Raw genomic sequence first — 20149 nt, forward strand, 5'->3', positions numbered from 1 at the left:
TCAGTGCAGAAAAGGGAAATTCTCCTATTTTGCACCGTACGGCGCAGTTACATTTAACTTTCAAACTTTTCAAAGTTCGATCATATGGTGTCGATCATATGACATTCGAACTCTGAAAAGTTCGTTCATGTAATAGTAACCCTAATAATCATATGGCATTGACTAGACTTTTTTTCTCTCAAAATATAATGGGTGTAATAGCCTAGGCTTAAAACAACCCTCAGGTCAATAGCCTAGTAACCTCCTATGAACCTATGAAATGGCCCCACCAAGAAAAAAGAAATTCGAAAACAACCTTGCTCCATGCCTGACCCATTCAACTAGATACTCAATGCAAAATATGGATAAAATCTAGAGAAAAATGGACCAGAAATAAATCCCAACAAAACTTTCAGCAATATATACACATCGTCAAACTAAACATCTTATCAAGTCTGACAAAAAGCAATGCTAAATATATCCAAACTCATTTCACTGCATTGAATGTCTGGACTCACTAGATACTCCAAAATTCCTTGTAAAACACTTCTTTATTCAACATTTCTCCCATTCTGCACCATACGGCACAGTTACATTTAACCTTCGAACTTTTCAAAGTTCGATCATACGGTGTCGACCATATGACATTCGAACTTTGAAAATTCGTTCATGTAATAGTAACCCTAATAATCATATGGCATTGACTAGACTTTTTTTCTCTCAAAATATAATGGGTGTAATAGACTAGGCTTAAAATAACCCTCAGGTCAATAGCCTAGTAACCTCCTATGAACCTATGAAATGGCCCCACCAAGAAAAAAGAAATTCGAAAACATTCAACTAGATACTCAATGCAAAATGAAAAATGGACCAGAAATAAATCCCAACAAAACATTCAGCAATACATGCACATCGTCAAACTAAACATCTTATCAAGTCTGACAAAAAGCAATACTAATCTAAACTGAAATATAGCCAGTGTAAAATCCTATCCAATTTTGGTCCAATATATCCAAAATAATACACCCCAGCACAAATGAACAGTCCAACCCTATCCCAATAGCTCCCCACAGGACATTACTATATTTATATACCCACTTCATTGCAATCATTACTAAGCTACTCCAAAGCTACCTTGTCAATGATAAAAACACCACTGCACTGACCAGTAACAATGTATCATCCTTCTCCTTTCAACCAGTCTCAACAGCCACCATTGAAAATACCTATAAAAAATTAAAAAGAGACAAGTACACTAACAGCAGATGCTGTCCCTGATGACTTCCTAAAGACAGCTGCTAGCTCTCTAGCCCTTCTTAAAGCTATACTAATCAATGGGTCCATCCAAAAGTCTTATATCCCTTCATTCTGAAAAAAAACATACTATCCCCCTCCATAAAGGTAGTAACTGCAGTAATGTATCAAATTTCAGAACTAATGCTATACCCCCCCCCCAATCAAAAATTATGGAAAGATGTATATACAAACACTCCACCATCTCCTTAACAATGAACTTAACCACCCCCACTCAACTCAGCTTTTGCCCTAGACATAGTACTACTACAGCTCTTCTAACCTTCACTAATACAATTAACCAAGCAAGAGATGGGGGCAAACTTACTGTTGCACTTTTCCTAAACTTATCCAAAGTCTTTGATACAGTTTCCCATCATAAACGTTTGTATTAACTATATTTACTTGGCCTATCCAATGCCTCAGTCCATTGATTTACTAGCTACCTAGCAGAAAGACATCAATCAGTTAAATGGTAAATGTGGTTCCCTCCCTTTCTACCCACTACTAGGACTCCCCAAGGATCCATACTTGGGTTACTTCTATTTAACATCTTCACTAACAATATTCACACAGCAATCAAGCTAGCTTCCTTAATTCAATATGCCGACAACTCCACCCTCATACGTACTGCTGACAAACTCCAGTCACTATAAGACATAACAGGTATCTTTCATCTCCATGCAATCCTGGCTAACCAAATCACAGCTGTCATTAAATCTCCAAAACACTAAACTTTTACTCTTTCCCTCAAAATCATAAAGCCTATCTTAAACCTCTCTTCAATATCACTACAACTGATAACATCCACAGTGAAGTTGTCCAACTTGGTATGACAATGGATGACAACCTTAAATTACATTTACACATGCAGTAAACAAAAAAAAAAAACTCATCAAAAATTAAGCAGCTTATACAGAGTCAAAAATTACTTTCCAATACATATAAGAAACGCCTCGCCACTACTTACCTCCTACCAACATTATTATATGCCCCTCCTGTCTTAACTAGCCTACCTGTCATAACACAAAATAAACTGGAACAATGTTACAACAAAGTTGCCAAATTTGCCACTAATGCACCAAATAGAGCTCATCAATGCAAAGCACTAAAATAACTTCAATGGCTTGAATTACCTCAATATCTACTCTACTCTCAGATTTTGAAAGTCTATAACAACCTAACTCACCAACATCCTGCCCTAAATAACACTCTTCAAAAATATTCTCCTGCTAAATCCCTTCACAAATCACGCTTAGGAATACATAAACTTCAGATCTCAGCAGGAAACTCCCTCTCTTCATGTTGCACAGCCAAGTCATTGAACTCTTATCTCCCTACCAATAAAACAGACCAATAAATCATATGTAATTTAAGCATAGCCTCAAAAATATCTAAATGAATCATGAACATATTCTTGTTCAACACCTGACCTCCACACCAAGTCTTGAACATATGCATTTGCCTATACATTTCGCCCTCATGGAACTTTCTCCTCTAAAATCCAATCATACTTGCACACTTTCCAGTTAATCTTGCCCTTTCTTCCTCCCTTCCATAGTAAAGGCTAATAATGTCTGATCAACTCCCAGCTTCTCTTGGTAGACACTCACATCTGTCTCTATAAAAATTACTGTTTGTGCTACACTGATCCCATATCTATTATACTTTTATTTGTTGATCCAACACTATCAAGACTTCTATTGTAGCTTTAAGACTAATGCCATTTTTTCTCTCTCTCAATACCAGTCTCTCTCCATAGGCCGTAACTGATGATATATATAACTCAACAGTACAAGGTGCCCCAAGACACTGAGTCTGCAAAGCATGTCTCCACCGACACTGTACCCAAAACATTTGAATGGTCAACTATTCCAATTTCTACTTTAATGTTTAGCAAAAAACAATATCCACAACAACAAAGACCAAAAGTCATTAAAATGAAAATGATGTTCAATACATGCATGCATACAGTACATTTCACCTACATATATGTATATTATGTCATGGATTTAAAAGTGTAACTCATCTAGCATAGCCATTATTAACCGATTTCTCCAATTACAGAATTATCTTCCTCAGTGTTAAATCTGTGGAATAGGAACATATAGGGGGATGGTTTTATGTGTGCAGATTACAGGGTTCAATCCCTGACTACAGTGAAAGGCAGGCAGTTTCTTTTTGAGCACAGAAGAAGTCATCAGGGATCTGGGGACCCAGGTTGACAGTAGCCTTTCGTTTGACACTCATGTTGCTAAAGTAGTTAGGAAAACCTTCTACATTGCCCACCTGATCATGAAGGGATTCACATCTAGATCAAATCACTCATAAGACCTATGATTGAGTACAATGCCCCATTCGGAATGTATCTGACCCGACACCTGCAGCAGCTGGAAAGGCCCCAAAAGTTCCTCACCAAAAGGATAAAGGGTCTCAAAAATATGTCTTATGCTGCCCGACTGAAAGAACTCCAGCTCTATTCAGTTTCATACCGCTTGCTCAGAGGTGACCTGTGCCTGACATATAAGGCCATGTCAAACCCTGATTTGATGAATATGCTTCACCTCAAAAATCTAGATCCTCAGAACCACAAGGGCGGAGACTTAAACGAGGGACAGGAACAAAATCCCGTACATGTGAGGCAGAGCACTCGCTGGCCTTGTTCAAGAGGAATCTTGACCAATGGATTTACTTCAGTGTCACTGCTTGACAGAGGCACAGCAAAATAATGGGCATAGTTTTATTCAAACTAAAGGGGTGTGTTAAGCCAAATAACTATGGGCTAGGCTTATAAATGCCCTTGGGCAGATAGCCTAGTATGAACCTATGAACCTATATACATACATGTAATATAGGGACATTTATATGTAGCCTGTTTTTGACAGCAATTTGTATTTAAACTAAATTTCTCTTGGCTGTAGTTTTGTATACAACATAATGCATGTTCATTACAACAGTGTATGAATCCCTACTGCTGGGGCTTTTCTTCCTGAGCCTCAGCTGAAAATGGGACTTTGGCTCAGATGGACTTTTACCAGTAATCAAAAGACATATACATAAATCTTCTAGTTAAACTAAAGATTCTGAGGAAGACTTTTCATTATAAAACTAATGAATGACAGGTAGGAGAATGAATATGCATTGCGTAACATTTTTTCCTTTTCACTGTATGTCAGAAAAATGAGTTTTCTTTCTTTTCTTCGTCCACTCATGAACCTTTACAGGAACCTGAAAAGTTCACATTCCTTTGTTCCCTCTATACACTGCTAACAAATAATCAAATGTATATCATGTATATCCTTGATATTTTAATATAGTTGCCTTCACTGAAGTATTCCCTTGCAGAGGTCTTATAATCAAAGGAATGTTGCATTAAAGCATAAGCCAGATTAGATGTAATCATGCTGGGCTTTTCAGCTTGATTACAAATTGTTAAAGTGTTAGGTTCATCCAGGGAAGAGACCACCAGTTGTAATACTGTCATAGGGGATTGTCAATGGAAATACTAGTGAAAGTGCAGATAAGGTCTTATTCTTTTGGCAGCATCAAAAACAAAGAGGAGAACATTGCTGCTTTTGTTAACTACATATCCCTGTTTTAAGGAGTCATTTGAAAATTAGAACCCTTTGCAAAATTAAAGTTGGAGAGGGAGGATTTGCATATTTTCTAACTCTTTTGCTACTTCCTTTCATAATTTATCTGTGCTGAGTTTCACCATCTTACCAGTTTTCTCTCACTTCTTATCCAATTCCCTGTTAGGAGTTAAAAGAATTATTTATAGTCTTCACAACTATCATTTTAATGTATTGCATAAGTTTTACGAAAGACCTGAATAAGACTAATAAAGAGTCAATAATTGTGAAACACACAATGCAGATGAAATTACTTTGTCCTTGAGGTTGAAGATTAGGCTCTGACAGCTGTGAGAAAGAAATGAAGCCTGGTCTTTGCAATGCATGCAGCACATGTATGCCTCATGCACAAAACGTAAATGAAACAATGGAGTGAGACCAGTGTAAGTCTTCATGAGGATAGAAGCAGGGAGAAGAGAGATGAGCAACAAAGATGTGTATGCTCAAATATTATGATACATTGTTACAGTGACACTCAAGAAAACAACCAAAACAACAAGCTAAAAAACTTACTGGAAACTGCCAGATAATATACAACCAAGTACGATGAACTGTTTATTAAAACAAAGAATGATCACTTTCGTCTAAAAGCATACAGACTTCTTCAGATCTGAAGAAGTCTGCATGCTTTTAGATCTGAAGAAATCTGTATGGTTTTAGATGAAAGCGCTCATTATTTGTTTTAATAAACAGTTCATCGTACTTGGTTGTGTATTCTCAAGGCAGAGTTTGCAGTAAGGTTTTTAGTTAGAGTGACACTCCCACCAAACAAATGTAACATACAAAAATATGTGAAACCTCCATTTTCAAGGCAACATGAAGGATAAGTAAACTAATCACCTAAGAAGTGTTGGTATAAAGGCTCAAAAATATACACTGATATAACGGATTCATATTATATAGACAATAAATCAAAATGTCGAACGCTCACGAGTATATTACAACTCTGAGATCGCACTACAGCGAGGAAAGGGCAAATATTCCGATCCTCACAGTACTGCGATCCAAAAAAATAAACATCGACTTCCTGCATTTACACTCAAGTGAGCATTCGACATTTGGACTTTTCATCAGTCTAAAGTAGACCCGATTATTATGCACTCAAACAGAAGATGACTCACTACACACCTATTTCCCATGTACTATTGTTAGTAAGTACATCTGAAGTGAAATCTGGTTTCTCCTCTTAAACATTAGCTAATAAAAACAGATGCTCTTACTGTCGTGGAATAATGTACCAAGGAAAGAAGGAAATAAAAAAGCATAACGGAAAGTTACTGAACAAAAAAAGACAAAAAGAACAAGACCAAAAGCACCTATAAATATTGCCTCTAGGCCATCAAACCAATATGTGAAGACAGGACTAAGAGCAGTTTGTACTAGAAACAATGCTCAATTTATTTCAGGAGTTGAAAGAACTTTGCATAATGCCATAATCCCTAAAAGCAAACTCAAATGTTTAGAGACAGTGTGAGAAACAATAAATACAGACATGGCAGACAGTCAAAGTTTTCTGATTCAAAACTTGAACACATGAAATAAGAGCGGAATCGTCACAAAACTTTCCTCGGTCTGCCAACATTCAAATCAGGTAGTTTGTCATAACTGAAGGGCGTCTGCCTTACCACTCTACTCTACCAAATCTCAAAGAACATTTTAGAAGACTATTAAAAACTTTTATTCTGATCAAACTGGAATTAGTAATGAGAAAGAATCTGTGAAGGGAATTAAAAAATGGTAAAGTTGTGGAAATACTGAACTGACAAACTAACAGTTTATTTATGACATGGCAAAATAAGGAAACTGCTTCAAAAGATTTAATTTTACATGGACCTGAATTACGTCTGCCAAATAAAGACCATTTTACTGTAAGGCAATATGCTTTAGACAGACTTACATGTTGATTAGAAAAGCAATAATTTACTTTTTCTAAATGCAACAAGTCTTATAAAAGGTTTAAAATATGTGAAGCTCAAACGAATAGTAAAGTATACCAGATTAAGAGAAAGCTTATTTGAAATGTTGGGACCCACTACAAAGAGTCTCAAAACACAGAGACTGAATGTCAGAAATAATGGACTTGCATACATAGAGTCAGATGTGACCACTTCCTGGAATATTCCCTTTTTTCCAAGATATGGTGATCTTGGAGTTAGCATATATAAGTTGGGAGGTGGTGGGGGGGGTCTTGCTCCCTTGCAAAAATAAGTTTAAAGTAGAAGAGTGATATTCGAGAGTTGCTTATTCAATCTGTTGGCACTCATACTTCAACAAGCCTCATTAATTTCTATATTCTATATGCTGTTAACAAAAAGTCTTACAGCATCTTTAGTGAAATATTCTGTGTTAAGTATAAACATTATTTGTTGTTGTGTTATTGCAATGCCACAGCAGGGCTAGCCACCCGGCGGTGTAAACCTTGGCTCGAGATGATTGTCACGTTGAAGTGACACCCCGACCTCATGCACAAAAAATGGGAAAAGGGGTTAACGATGGATGGATGGATGGAAGTATAAACACTGCTTATGAAACATTACTTGTATACATTACAATGACATTTTTTTTACTTTTTTCACTCATTTTAAAAAGCTACACGCAGTACTTCATAAAAGGAGAAGTAAAAAAAAAAAATTTTGGGACTTTCAAATAGTTAAAAAGACAACTTTAAAACATAGATTTACTTTTTTCACCACAAATATACACACAAAGGAAAGACCCTAGCAAAGCAGGGAAGGATGAAATGGATCACTATTGAAACTCTGAGAACTGTAAATATGAGCCTAGGAATTAAAAAAAATGTGAAAATAAAGTCATGAGCATGTCAACAATCTTGATCTCCTTCAAAGTGGGGGCTGCACCCCATTCTCTCTTACTTACACATATACTTAACTTTGAGATTACCATGCCTCAAAAAAAAAAAAAAATTACTCAAGACTCACAGAGACCTCACCACTTATGAAAGTCCCTGTTTTCTCACATTCAGTCATGCTATTCTGGGATTTGAACTTACGAGTCTCAGAATTTAAAACCATTACCAAACTAAATAATAAATGACTAACAAAAAACACAAAAGGTATCTGGGTGATTAAATGACTTCAGAACTTTTTTCATCTATGGTCCCTCAGTTCTGCCTGGAGAGACCATAGATGATTATAATAAGTTTCTATCTTCAGTTCTGGATTGTCTGGTCCAAGGTCAGATCAGACCAGTTTCTATTAGAAGGCTTGAACCACTTTTTACCTTCTTTGCACAAAACTGCACAGGCTGGAGTATCAGTGGCAGGGAGTGGGTCTGTGAAGTGACAAGCTTGAGCTGGAGTAGCACTATGCTATCTAACATGCAGAGATCACTCAAAAACTGACAGTCTGTCAAGCTAATGAGATTCCTGCAGCATCCAATCGACTGGCCACACTCTTCTGTGTGATCAGAGGTGTGCATCCTAGCCTCTTTAACTACACAAAGAGCTTTATCTGTTTTGGAATGTAATTCTATTGCCTATTTCCTCTCCAGCAAATTTGCCACTATCAGATCTGCCTCCACTACCTACAGACCCCATGGGTACTGCCACAATTCTAGCCTTTTCTTTTTACACACCATTTATGGAGTTTAATACACCTGATTTTGATTAGTTCATTTCTATGATCTTAGGTCTATCACCAATATCATGTGGATTGGAGCCTTTTCCAGTAAGATGAAGTCAGTTTGCACTGAGTTTTCAAGCAATGGGTCTGTTTTTGAAACATGGGACTTTTCTGATGGCCTTGAAGGAAACACTAATCATCTCTACTTACACAAAATCATCACTTAACCCTAACATACTTGACAATTCCTGCTCCACCTCAAACCTTGTCTTTTTAGATAAGGTTATTGAGAAGGTTATTTTTAAGCGGGTACAGACTTGCCTTTTAGAAAATGGACTCACAGACCTATTTCAGTCTGGGTTTTACACTTGTCATAGTACTGAAATTGTCCTGACACAGGTTGTTAATTATCTCCTTAAGGTCAGAGACCAGTGTTTTCACACAGTTTTGGTCCTCCTGGATCTCTTGGAAGCATTTGATAATATTTGATTATGGCCTACTGACTAAATGATTACAAATCTTACTGTGGACTCTTCTTTATCATTTTAGATTGGTTTAAATCATACCTTTCAGGCTTGAAAAAAAAAGTTATGTACTTACCATAATGCAAGATCCATGCTGTCTTGTTCCATCTGGCTCAACAGATGGGCTATTGGATCTGACCTTGGTGCCTTTTTTCAAGCTCTTGGATCCAGGGCTCAGGATCCTTCCCTACCAATAATTTCCAATTGTCCCAAGAGCACTTCAGAACAAGTTCATCTGCTTATACCTAGTACTTCATCTAAAAGGTACAAAAATTTTGAATAGTTTACCAAACATGAGATGGATGAGGAATCGGCTCAAGGCAAATATAAGACACGACCCTGGTCAGATCCAATCCATGAGGAATCAGCTCAAGGCAAATATAAGACACAACCCTGGTCAGATCCAATCGATCAGTCAAGAGCCACTTGCATGTCAATTATGGAAGGGGGGCTGAGGGAGAGAATTTTGAGCTGGACGGAACAAGAGAACACATATTTAGCATTATAGTAAGTACATAACGTTTGTATTTAATGTTGTCTTTTCCATTCTACTCAACAGATGGGACAAGTTCCCCCAGCTATTAATAACCCTGAGTGGTCTCATAGAAGGATGTTCTGAAAAATGATGGTGTCAAAGGATGCACAGGATCTAGACTGCACATCCAGCTTGTAATGAGACACAAAAGTGTGAACACTAGACCAAATAGCTGCAAAACAAATCTCATCTATGGTAACTCTAGCAAATATGCAGTGGGGGTTGTCACCACCCTGGATGAATGAGCCTTAGGTTTGTGTGGTAATACTAATCTCATTTCCTTATAAACAAAAGCAATGCAGTTACAGAGTCACCTAGATAAAGTCATTTAAGAAGGTCCCTGTCCCAGTTTAGTCCTTGTAAAGAAAAAGCTGGTCTGCTTTTCTGATGTCTTTGGTGTGATGTAGGTAAAATCTCAGCTGATGAACATTCTTCAGATGTAAAATACATTCTCCTTTGAAAAATTTAGGAAGAAGAATGGTAAGGTAATTGTCTGATTAAGTTTTGCTTCCATGGCCACTACAGGAAGAAAATGTCGATTGGTCCACAGTGATACCTTATCCTTATGAAAAGTGGGGAAGTCTGCAGGATAAGGCTTGTAACTCAAACATCCTCCTAGCTGAAGTGATGGCTATTAAGAAAAATCTTTTTCCAAAACCGAAATTTTAGTTCTGCCTAGGCTACTGGCTCAAAGGGGGGGCCTGATTAAGAAGGTCTATGAAGGAAAGTTCCTTTCAAAAAAGCCTAAGAAATTTTTAAAGAGGCAACAGATGTTTGGTTTTCTCTCACATGAAAGCTGGATATAGCTACTAGCTGTTCCTTGATTGTCGAAAAATTAGCACTTTTCTGGAACAAACTTGCCAAGAAATCTAAGACAGATGGTAAATGGTCCTGGATGACTCATTTTTCTACCAGCTTTGTTACTTCTGCTGCTGCTAATTTCCTCAGACTGGATCGAAAGTCAGGGATTCTCTTTATGTTTCCTGGGGGGAGCAAAGGGAATAAAATATCCTCTGGTTATTATCTTCTACGCCCACAAATCTTGAGTGGTGGCTAGCCAGGTGTGAAGGTGCAGAGATAAGCACCCCGGACTGCCTCTAGAGTGCGGCAGTTGGGAAATTGTTCATGAGCACTGAAAGGGATTCTTGTTAAAAGGACTTTGAAATCCTTGACCCTGTGGTCTGTTTCTGCCTCTGTTTGACATCTGTTGAAGTTATCCACCCCCTGCCCCAGGGGTGGCATCTACGGCAAAACCCCATAACCATAGCTTCTTCCTACCCTTCTGGTTCCAGGAAAAAGTTCTTTGGGAAATGGAAAAACATCTTTCCTTCCTGCTCACTTCTGGTGAATGTATCTTTTACCTTGGTTCCAAAGAGTTTTGAACCATCAAAAAGAGCATTAATGAAGGACGTCTTGAAACTTTCTACAAAAACAGAAATTCAAATAGTGCCTGTGCCTGACACTCTCAATGTGCCATCAGCTGCAAAGCAAATCAAGGGCATAGACACACTGGACATAGACTGAAGGGTAGATAGCTGTGACTCCACAGTTTTTTGACGGTCAGCCAGGGAAGTTGCTCAAGAGGGATTTGCAGAGTTCTTCAGTCAGCTCTCTCTGGAAATTAATCATTCTAGTTAAGTAGTTCAGCATGTGGAGAGCAAACATTGATGAACTGTAAGTCTAGTTCCCAAACCTGTCCAGCTCCCTGGACTCCATGTTTGTGGGGAGGACAGCTGTGCTCTCTTCCAAGAGCATCTTTTTAGCTGCTACAATCACCATGGCATCTACTGAGGGACCCTTGCTCCAGTGGGATCTGTTCCTTGATGCCTACCAATATTTTACTGGGTTTCCTAAGAATAGGCTCCATCACATCGGGTTCCTTCCAGCCCCACTGGGAGACCAAGTTAATGAGCTTGTCAGCAGGTTGGACCACCCAGAAGGTAGATGAGCCAGCCTCAAAAGTCTTGAAGCATACAGAAGCATACAGATTCCTCAGTAGACCAACCCCCTCTGTTTCATCAATTTGAGGATGTCTCCAAAAGACATGTTTTCCAGAGAGGATCTTGGGATCCCACCCCCTTCTCAAAACTGATATCCTCAGTGACAGACCCTTGGGAAAAGTCAATATGCCTCCTCTTTTGAGTCTATTTCCTGTGACCTTCCCTGGTGGGGAGTTCAAGTGAAGGATCAGAATAAGAAGGAGAGCTCACCAAGTGACAGCCCTTGAGGTTTAAAGAGGCTGATTGTCCCTGTCTAGTAGGATGAGTGCTGGGACGGAGCCAAATGGGTATGAGACACCTCTTTTGACATAGCGAGCACCCTCTCAAAAGCTTTGAACGCCAATGATGAAGTTGGTGCAAAAGACCCAACCCCCAGCCTCAAAGAGGCCAAAGAAGGAACGTTCCTGGACCCAATCTGGCTCATCTCTGAAGACGTCATCAGAGCCATGTTGTCCAAGGACAATGCAACTAAGGGTAGAGACTGCTCCAAAAAACATAGAGTTGATGCTGACCGCCATACCTTGGTCCCAACCACTTGACACTGAGATCATTCTTGATCCAATGGAACTGGAGTCAAAAGGGTTAGAATAACTGTTAGAGTCAAAGCTGAATGAACTTTGGACGCTGACAGGGGTCTCTCACACATATCACTTGGTACCATGGGCAACAGATCCGAACACTGGACCAGGTAAGGAGAGATCATTACTGGGGTAGTTGGGGCTAAGGCTGGGGCTACGTCTCCATAGTACGCACATACGGCAAAAGTGCAAGGCCAAAATACCAAATGCAAAAAATAAAAACAGCACAATAAACTGTGGAAAAAATATCAATTTAATACAAAATTCAAAGTCCAATACAAGAAAACTATATACCGGTTTCGGCCAAAGCCTTCTTCAGTGCAAACAACAAAGTCTGAATAAAGTGACACACTCCATCCAATCACATAATGTATATCTAAAAAATTAGACAACCCCCCCTTTGTCCAATCCAAGTACATCACTTAACCCAGAGGAAAATAAAACCCTTAGTTTAATAATCCAAAAATGTTCCTTTTGGTTCAAAATACAATACAATAAAATAAATAAATAAAATAAAATAAAATTATGAACCAAGACACCAAACTTCCACAACGTTGCAAAATGAAGAAAAACAAATACCTGCTCAGCTATGAAGCATTGATACCATCTTATTCACAATAAAAACAAATAAAAGTACATAAAAAACTTGTGAACTAAGCACTTTCACCCCTTATAGAGCTTCTTCAGAGTCAACATGTTAAAACAAACATTCATCTTTTATTTCCCATGCAGCATGACATCATATCCTGAGAAAACACCCCCTAAAAATGCATTCTTAACAATCTCATCTAACTGCAGTATATCCATAAAATTTACTATCCAACTGGTGATTAATGAAAAACCATCACAGACTCTGCACTTCTTTTTTACCACAGTGTAATAAAAACACTAGTAAAATATATGCATACATCTTGAAAAGTTGTAACATCCAATTTTTATCACTAGGTGGCATACTTGTTAGTTATATCACTGTTGCTCTTCGCTTTAGAATGGGCTTAACTGATTGATCCCTGGACTTTTGTGGGCATTTAATCATATTTGCCATTCAACCTCTCTGATCTTTATTTCTAGATTAGGGTCAACCCCCCACCACCAACCTTCACTTTGTCTATAATGAAAAACAGGAACTTTTTAAAATTCCTGCATTGTGTACTCTGCATATACAAGGAACTGACAAACATTTTGTTCTTAATGTCCTGGACATGTTCTGAGATCCTTTCTTTTAATTTTCTAACAGTTTTGCTGACGTAAAATGCTGGACTTGCTGTGCAAGATCCCTCTTACATGAGCAGAGAAAAGACCTTTCAGGACAAGTTTGTTTCTTCTGTCATCAAGATCCTTGGCCCCAAAGGAGGTTCATGACACAAATTCTATTCTATGTCTAAATGATGAATCCCTAAACCGTAAACACACAGGGTATGAGGGTCCTCTGGGGTATCTTGTTTCCACAGGTACTACATTTTTTAAAATCAAAGGCCTTGTCAATCATGATCTCATGACAAAATTCAAAAAAACAGCAACAACTACAACAAAAAAGCAACTAGCCAGGGAGTAACAATACAAGTAAAGTGACTAGTAATGCCAAACATATTAGCAATACCTACAGTAAACAAACGGGAAAAACTCACTCCTATCTAAATTTAAAAAAAAAATTTAAATACAGTCTAATTAAACCTATCTAAGGGAAATCCCCAAAAAAGAACACAAACTGCTAGAGAAAAAGAAGAATACACTTATCTCACTAGATAGGCACTGAGCCCTCCCAATCGTGTCTTAACCAAGCAGGAAGCAAAAGAGATGTGAGCATATCTCTCAACCTCTTAAGTCAAGAAATGTGGACACAGCCTAAACCCAAAAATAAGGACAGATTTTAAGTATTGCTCTTATAAACTTAGAAAGCTGCTAAAACAACAGGGTTTGTGGTAGCACACATTTTCTGAAGGACATAAAGCCTGAAACTCAAATATATGTCATTATTTGGTCATTACTTAGTGATTTCAATCTTCGGTGATTTGCCAGAAAACCACAGATTTTATGAGGAACAGACCACATATTTGAGGAAAAAATCTGGACATTCTGCACAAATCTGTACATTTAAGAGGTATGGATGTGAGGTATTCCCAGAACAAGAAGGAGTTATGGGTAGGGATGAGCATAAGTCCTGGATCCATGAACTTGAAAAAAGGCACTAAGGTCAGCAACAATTGGATCCAATAAGCCATCTGTTCAGTCAGCCAGAAAAGACCACGTCAGATCAAATTATCTTACTCATTGGACTTTGGAGTTACTCATGGTTCACAGGATCATAGAAGATTACTAGGCTATCTACCCGGAGGTCATTTCAAGCCTAGCCATTTCATCGGAATGTAATACCATAGAAATGCTAGTCAGTACCCAACATTGCATTGAGTAATGACTGCCCATGTCCAGGAGGGTTGTGGGTGTTATCCCTGGCAAGAATTTACACTGATCCATCCACTGGTCCAGATTCCTCTTGAACAGTGTCATAGAAGTGCTCTATTTCACATGAACTGGCAGTCTATTCCAAAGGCGTGGAAACTGGTGGGAGACAAATCTGTCCCTCCAGCATGTCCTAAGTCGCAGGCCATATTTAGGCCCCTGGAATGGGTAGCTCTAGTTCTGTTTGATTTACGGATATACAGCAAGTTCATTAGATTTGGGTCGGAGATTGCTCTGTAAGCCAGGCATAAGCCTCCCATAAGAAATCTATAAGATACAGAGTATAGTGACGGACTTTAGTCGATTTGTGTAAGTCATGTGCTGGAGTCCCTTGATCTTCTTTGTTAAAAACCATTTCAGTCTCTCCAGCTGCTGCAGATGCTTTGTACAGTACAAGCTGAACAGGGAGTTAACACTCAATTATGGTCCGGATTAGTGCCGGGTACAGAGGGGTTATAACCTCCTTTGCTCTTGAGGCGATGCCTTTACTAATCAAGTGTGCTACATAGAAAGCCTTCCTTACTACAGTAGACACATGGTGGTCGAAATTATGGTCGCAGTCAACTTGTGATCCAAGATCACTTACCACCTCAAGGGTACTTAAGGTATTGTTGTTGATTTGATAGTTTGAAGGGACATTGTTTACGCTGAAGGGAATGATGCCGCATTTCTTTGCATTCAGTTTGAGATCATGACTAAGACACCAGTCATTGGTCTGTATAAGACCCTCCTGGAGTATACCAACATTATTTGGGGATTCAATAATTGCACCCAGTTTGCAGTTGATCGCAAACTTGGTCAGCCACAACAACTTAGTTTTGACCTGCACTTCTGAGAAGTAAATACCAAACAGCAGGGAGCCCAGCACTAATCCCTGTGGCATCCCGCTGGTGATAGATCTGCTGGCTGATGTGGAATCTCCCACTTTGATCGTGTGTGCCCGGTTTGTGAGCCACGTGGCAACCCATCTTACAACAAACGGGTTTGCATTAGGTTTGCTAAGTTTATTGGTAATGCCTGAAGTGGGATTGTGTTGAAAGCTTTTGCCAAGTCAAGGTATGCTGTTGTGCACAGATTTGCCCTCGTCAATGGCCCTGGTCACATTTTCAAAGAAATCCACCAGATTTAACAGTCAGGATCTGCCCTTGATGAAGCCAAACTGGGCTGGATCCAGAGTGTGGAGGTCACCTATTTCTTTATTTATGAGGTCCATAATGATACATTCCATAGCCTTACAGAAGAGGCAGGTCAAGCTTATGGGTCTGTAATTCCCCAGGTCTGTTGCTAGGTCACCCTTGTGGAGTGGAATAACTGTTACTGTTCACCATTCCACAGGAACAAAGCCTGTGGTTAGGCTATGACTGAAAAGAGTACTTAATGGTGATGCTAGTTCATGTTTTAGTCTGTTTAGAAGACAGCCTGGGATGTCGTCTGGTTCCAGAAAGGCTGTGTTTTTTGCCTTGGGTAAGGCTTTGATGACTTGTTCTTCAGATATGGGGGGGGGGGAGTTTGGGGGAAGGTGTGTGATACGTTTGGAGGGGATAAGGGAGTGAAATTTTCGCCAAACCTATCCGCTAGCAAGTTTGCTGTCTCTGTGGGGTTAGTGAGTGTGATATCGTTAGTCACTAGTTCTGCACATGCTTGGGTCTTACCTTCTAGGCTACATACGTAGCTGTAAAAGACCTTATGGTTATCCTTGGCTGTGCTTGCTACCTTTTCCACAAAGGAGCCCTTAGAAGATTTGGAAGTTGTCTTATTTGCCTGTTGAGGCTGAGGAGGGTGCTTTTCCACTGTTGGAGCCTCACCTTTGTTTTCTTAGACAGCAATTTTTTACATTTAATGTAAAGTTTGCTGATGCTGGATGTCCACCATTGCGACTTGTTTTTATTTGGGACTGTGGCTTTGATTCTTTCCGATACAGCTGAGTCTATACACTTATGCAATTGATTGCACAGGATTTAGTGTAAGCTTTGGTGTAGTTACCACTTCCAGCTGAAGGTGGGGATTGGAATGCATTTATACCTTCACCTAGGAGGATATAGTTTGTCTTGGTGAAGTTTTTTAGTCTGATTTCATCCTTTGCTTGGTCTGGTGTTAGTGCCAGCTTGAAGGTGACTGATTTGTGGTCGGATTTAACTAATGAGTGTCCGACAGTTGTAACAGTGCATCTGTTTGACATGTTAATGAGGACCAGATCTAGTATGTTTGTTCCTCTTGTAGGGGTATGAACAATTTCCAGGGCATCTGAGTTAACAAAGTCAAGGAACCTTTTGCGCTATTGAATCAGGGCTAGCGTAGGGTTCCCAGTTGATGGTGGGAGAACTGAAATCCCCCATAACCAGAGTGTTCGGTAATATTTGGATTGTCTCAAGTTTGGTCAAGTAGGCTTTATGTGCATCTATGGGATCTATAGCTGGCTATGATTCTTACCCACCATAACCTGAACTTGTTGTAACTCCATGGAATTGTCCAGTCTAACTAGACTGGAGGTGAATTTATCTTTAATATAGATGGAAACACTACCTCCTTTGGTTCTCACATGTTCGTTTTGTGGTCTGAAAGTGTAGAAGGCATTGTAGTCTTGCAAGGCCGGGGTACTCTCTGAGGACTTAAACCAGATTGAATCTTAAGGCCACAGAGAAAGGGAAATGCGTACGATAGTTATGCAGATGACAACCAAATACCTCTCTCCTTTCTTTAGCTTCAAATAGTGACTATGTACTCCTTAGCTAACCTTTCTGAAGCCATACATTTATGGCACTCTAGTAACTGTTTGAAACTGAACATCTCTGAATCAGAGGCTATGGCAATTCATGTTACTCAGGGATATTCCTGTGTCTCTTCTCTTCCAAATTACATTTTCTATGAAGGAAACAAGCCTGAATTTATTGGAAAGGTACTTAAATTTAGGAATTATCTGCGATCAAAGGCTGACTGTGAGTGACCAAGTATCAGCCCTTGTAAAATCTTCATGTTTCCATTTAAGAAACAAATCTAGGACAGAACAATTTTTTTTTGTCAAGCTGAACCCTTAGTAGTGGTTCATACCTTAGTCTCATTGTGGCTGGATTACTGCCGTAAGCTTTACATAGAACTTCACAATGCTGAATCTGACCACATACAGTTGGTGCAGAATTCCGTCAGGTCACTTACTGGTACTATGCACTAGCAATGCAATAATCCTGTTCTGCAAAGATTGCACTGGCCGTTGGTTCATTTCAGAATTATCTTTAAGGTTTTAGTGTTGCTGCTTTTATCCATGCAGAACTTGGGTCTTTCTCACCTGAAATAGTGGTGTCATATGCCACAACTAAGGTTCTATGCTCAGCTACTGAGGGGCTGCTGTTGGTTCCACATGTGCATTCTGAGACTTTGCGTGCCCATTCTTCTGCTTATCAGTCTCCTCACCTTTGGTAGCTACTACCACATTGAGTGTCTGCCCTTGGCTGGCTTTCATAAACTGTTAAAAACGTATTGCTGTGAAACTGCTTATGAGGGAGTAGAATATGGTGCCTAATTGCTTTCACCTAAGTATATTTGCAGCTATTTCTGTAATCCACGTTTACTCTTAATTTGTATATGGTGTTTTGGAAAAAGCACACCTAAATAAAGTCAGAATTGGAGTTGGAGTAGTGTGTGTATATGTGTACACGTGTATGTATGCCTGCACATATGAATGTTTGTATGGATACACATTTTTTACTATGGCAGATGTTCCATTTACTGCACTTTTTCAGTAACTTTAAGACATAGTACTTCTACTCATGGTCTCCTTTTGCAGAAAAATCATTAAAATAATTCAGATAAAATTTCAACATATTATACCACCATACCTCTCAACCTGGAAACATCAAAAATCTGGACAAGGCCCATGAAAAATAGGTACAAATCTGTAGGCTGATCAACGTAAAATTTGCATAAATAATTAAGTAACCCCGCCCACTCCAATGGAATTGTGGGATACCAACTTTCAAATGCAAACTGAAGAACAGTCAACCAAAATATGGCACCAGAGTCCCCCTGCAGCCATTCCAATGTCCCATTACCTGGCTATTTCGCCACATTTACCATAAATACTAATGTGTGCACACTGCTTTATGTATACAATGATTATTTGGATTTTATTATTACATTTTATAGCACAATGCACAAACACTAACAGATATCTGTTAAACAAAGCAATACTGTCTTACAATGAAAATAAAACTTCTCTGCCCTTGAAACTCATATTCATTGAAACAGCATTGAAACCCACACCACATCCAAAGAAAATGCATCTGGCCAGTGGTGGATAAAGATTACCTTTGGGCTATTTTCAAATCATAGGCCCCTGGCTTGCACAAAAAACAAGAAACATGCGTGCTTTAAATTATATTCCTTGTATAATACAGCACACTTGTTAGACTTAAGTTAGAGCGGATTTTAAAAATTATTGTTTGAACATTTTTCTAGTAGGCAATGAAACAAAATGCATGAACCAATAATGACAAAACTGCCCAATTCAGAACATTTCCATCATAAAAGTCTACTTACACACACACACACACACACATATATATATATATATATATATATATATATATATATATATATATATATATAAATAAAATGACAGTAGTGTAAGCCATAGGCATCTTGCACAGCTTCTCTCACTTATTTTCAATTTCAGTTTGTGGGGGGGGGGGACAAAAACCAGGGACACATTTTAAAACATTGCTTGTATAGTTTTGGGAAGTTGCTAGGATAAAATGTGTTACCACTATACATTTCACTGCAAAGTCTTGAACCCAGGACCCTGTGCACTACAGTCAAAGCAACATACCACTATGCCAAATCAGCAGTTTCCAGAAAGACAAGAAGACTGAAACTTAAATGGCCATCATTTAGTGAATTCAGTTCTCACTTCTCACCATAGCTCTCAACCTCTTAGCACAAAAAACCTGGACAAAGCCAATAATGGGAGAATACAGAATTCAGTTCTCACTTCTCACAATAGCTCTCAACGTCTTAGCACAAAAACCTGGACAAAGGCAATAATGGGAGAATACACTCCCAAAATAGGGACAAATTTCAAATAATGATCTTATAAACTTAGAAAATTGCTAGAATAAAAGGTTTTGTGTTAACAAAAATAATATGAAGTCTGAAATTCAAATTTTAGTGAATTCAATCCTTCAGCGATTTGCCACAAAAATCCTGAAAACTACAGATTTAATGAGAAACAGAACAAAAATATGAGGCACAAATTCACAAGTGGTGGTGGCTAGGGAGTTTAGGCTCTTTTTACCTGTACCAAGGTACAGGGTTTGAGCCTGCGTACCTCTAGCCACCAGGTGTACTCAGTTGGGGGCATTTTCACACACAGACACACACCCTTGAGCAGCTTCAGTTCACAGGTAACACACACACCCTTGACCAGCTTCAATTCACATGTAACACACACACACACACACACGCTTGAGCAGCTTCAGTTCACAGGTATCCTTAACAGCAAAGCTTGCTCAGTTCCAAAAAAGCAAAATAAAACGGAAACTTAACCTTCCAAAGCAGTTCGGCTCTAAAACGGA

The 20149-nt window shown here is 38.9% G+C and overlaps 1 protein-coding gene across 1 annotated transcript in view; it reads right to left on the reverse strand.

Moving 5' to 3' along the window:
* The window catches only part of GCFC2 (GC-rich sequence DNA-binding factor 2), an 881623-nt gene that overhangs the window by 221317 nt on the left and 640157 nt on the right, over window positions 1-20149 (reverse strand). The gene's annotated exons all lie outside the window — the stretch shown is intronic.

The sequence above is a fragment of the Protopterus annectens genome, chromosome 2.part1, assembly GCF_019279795.1.
Source record: "Protopterus annectens isolate FY-2018-M chromosome 2.part1, PAN1.0, whole genome shotgun sequence".
NCBI classification, from domain to species: Eukaryota; Metazoa; Chordata; order Ceratodontiformes; family Protopteridae; genus Protopterus; species Protopterus annectens.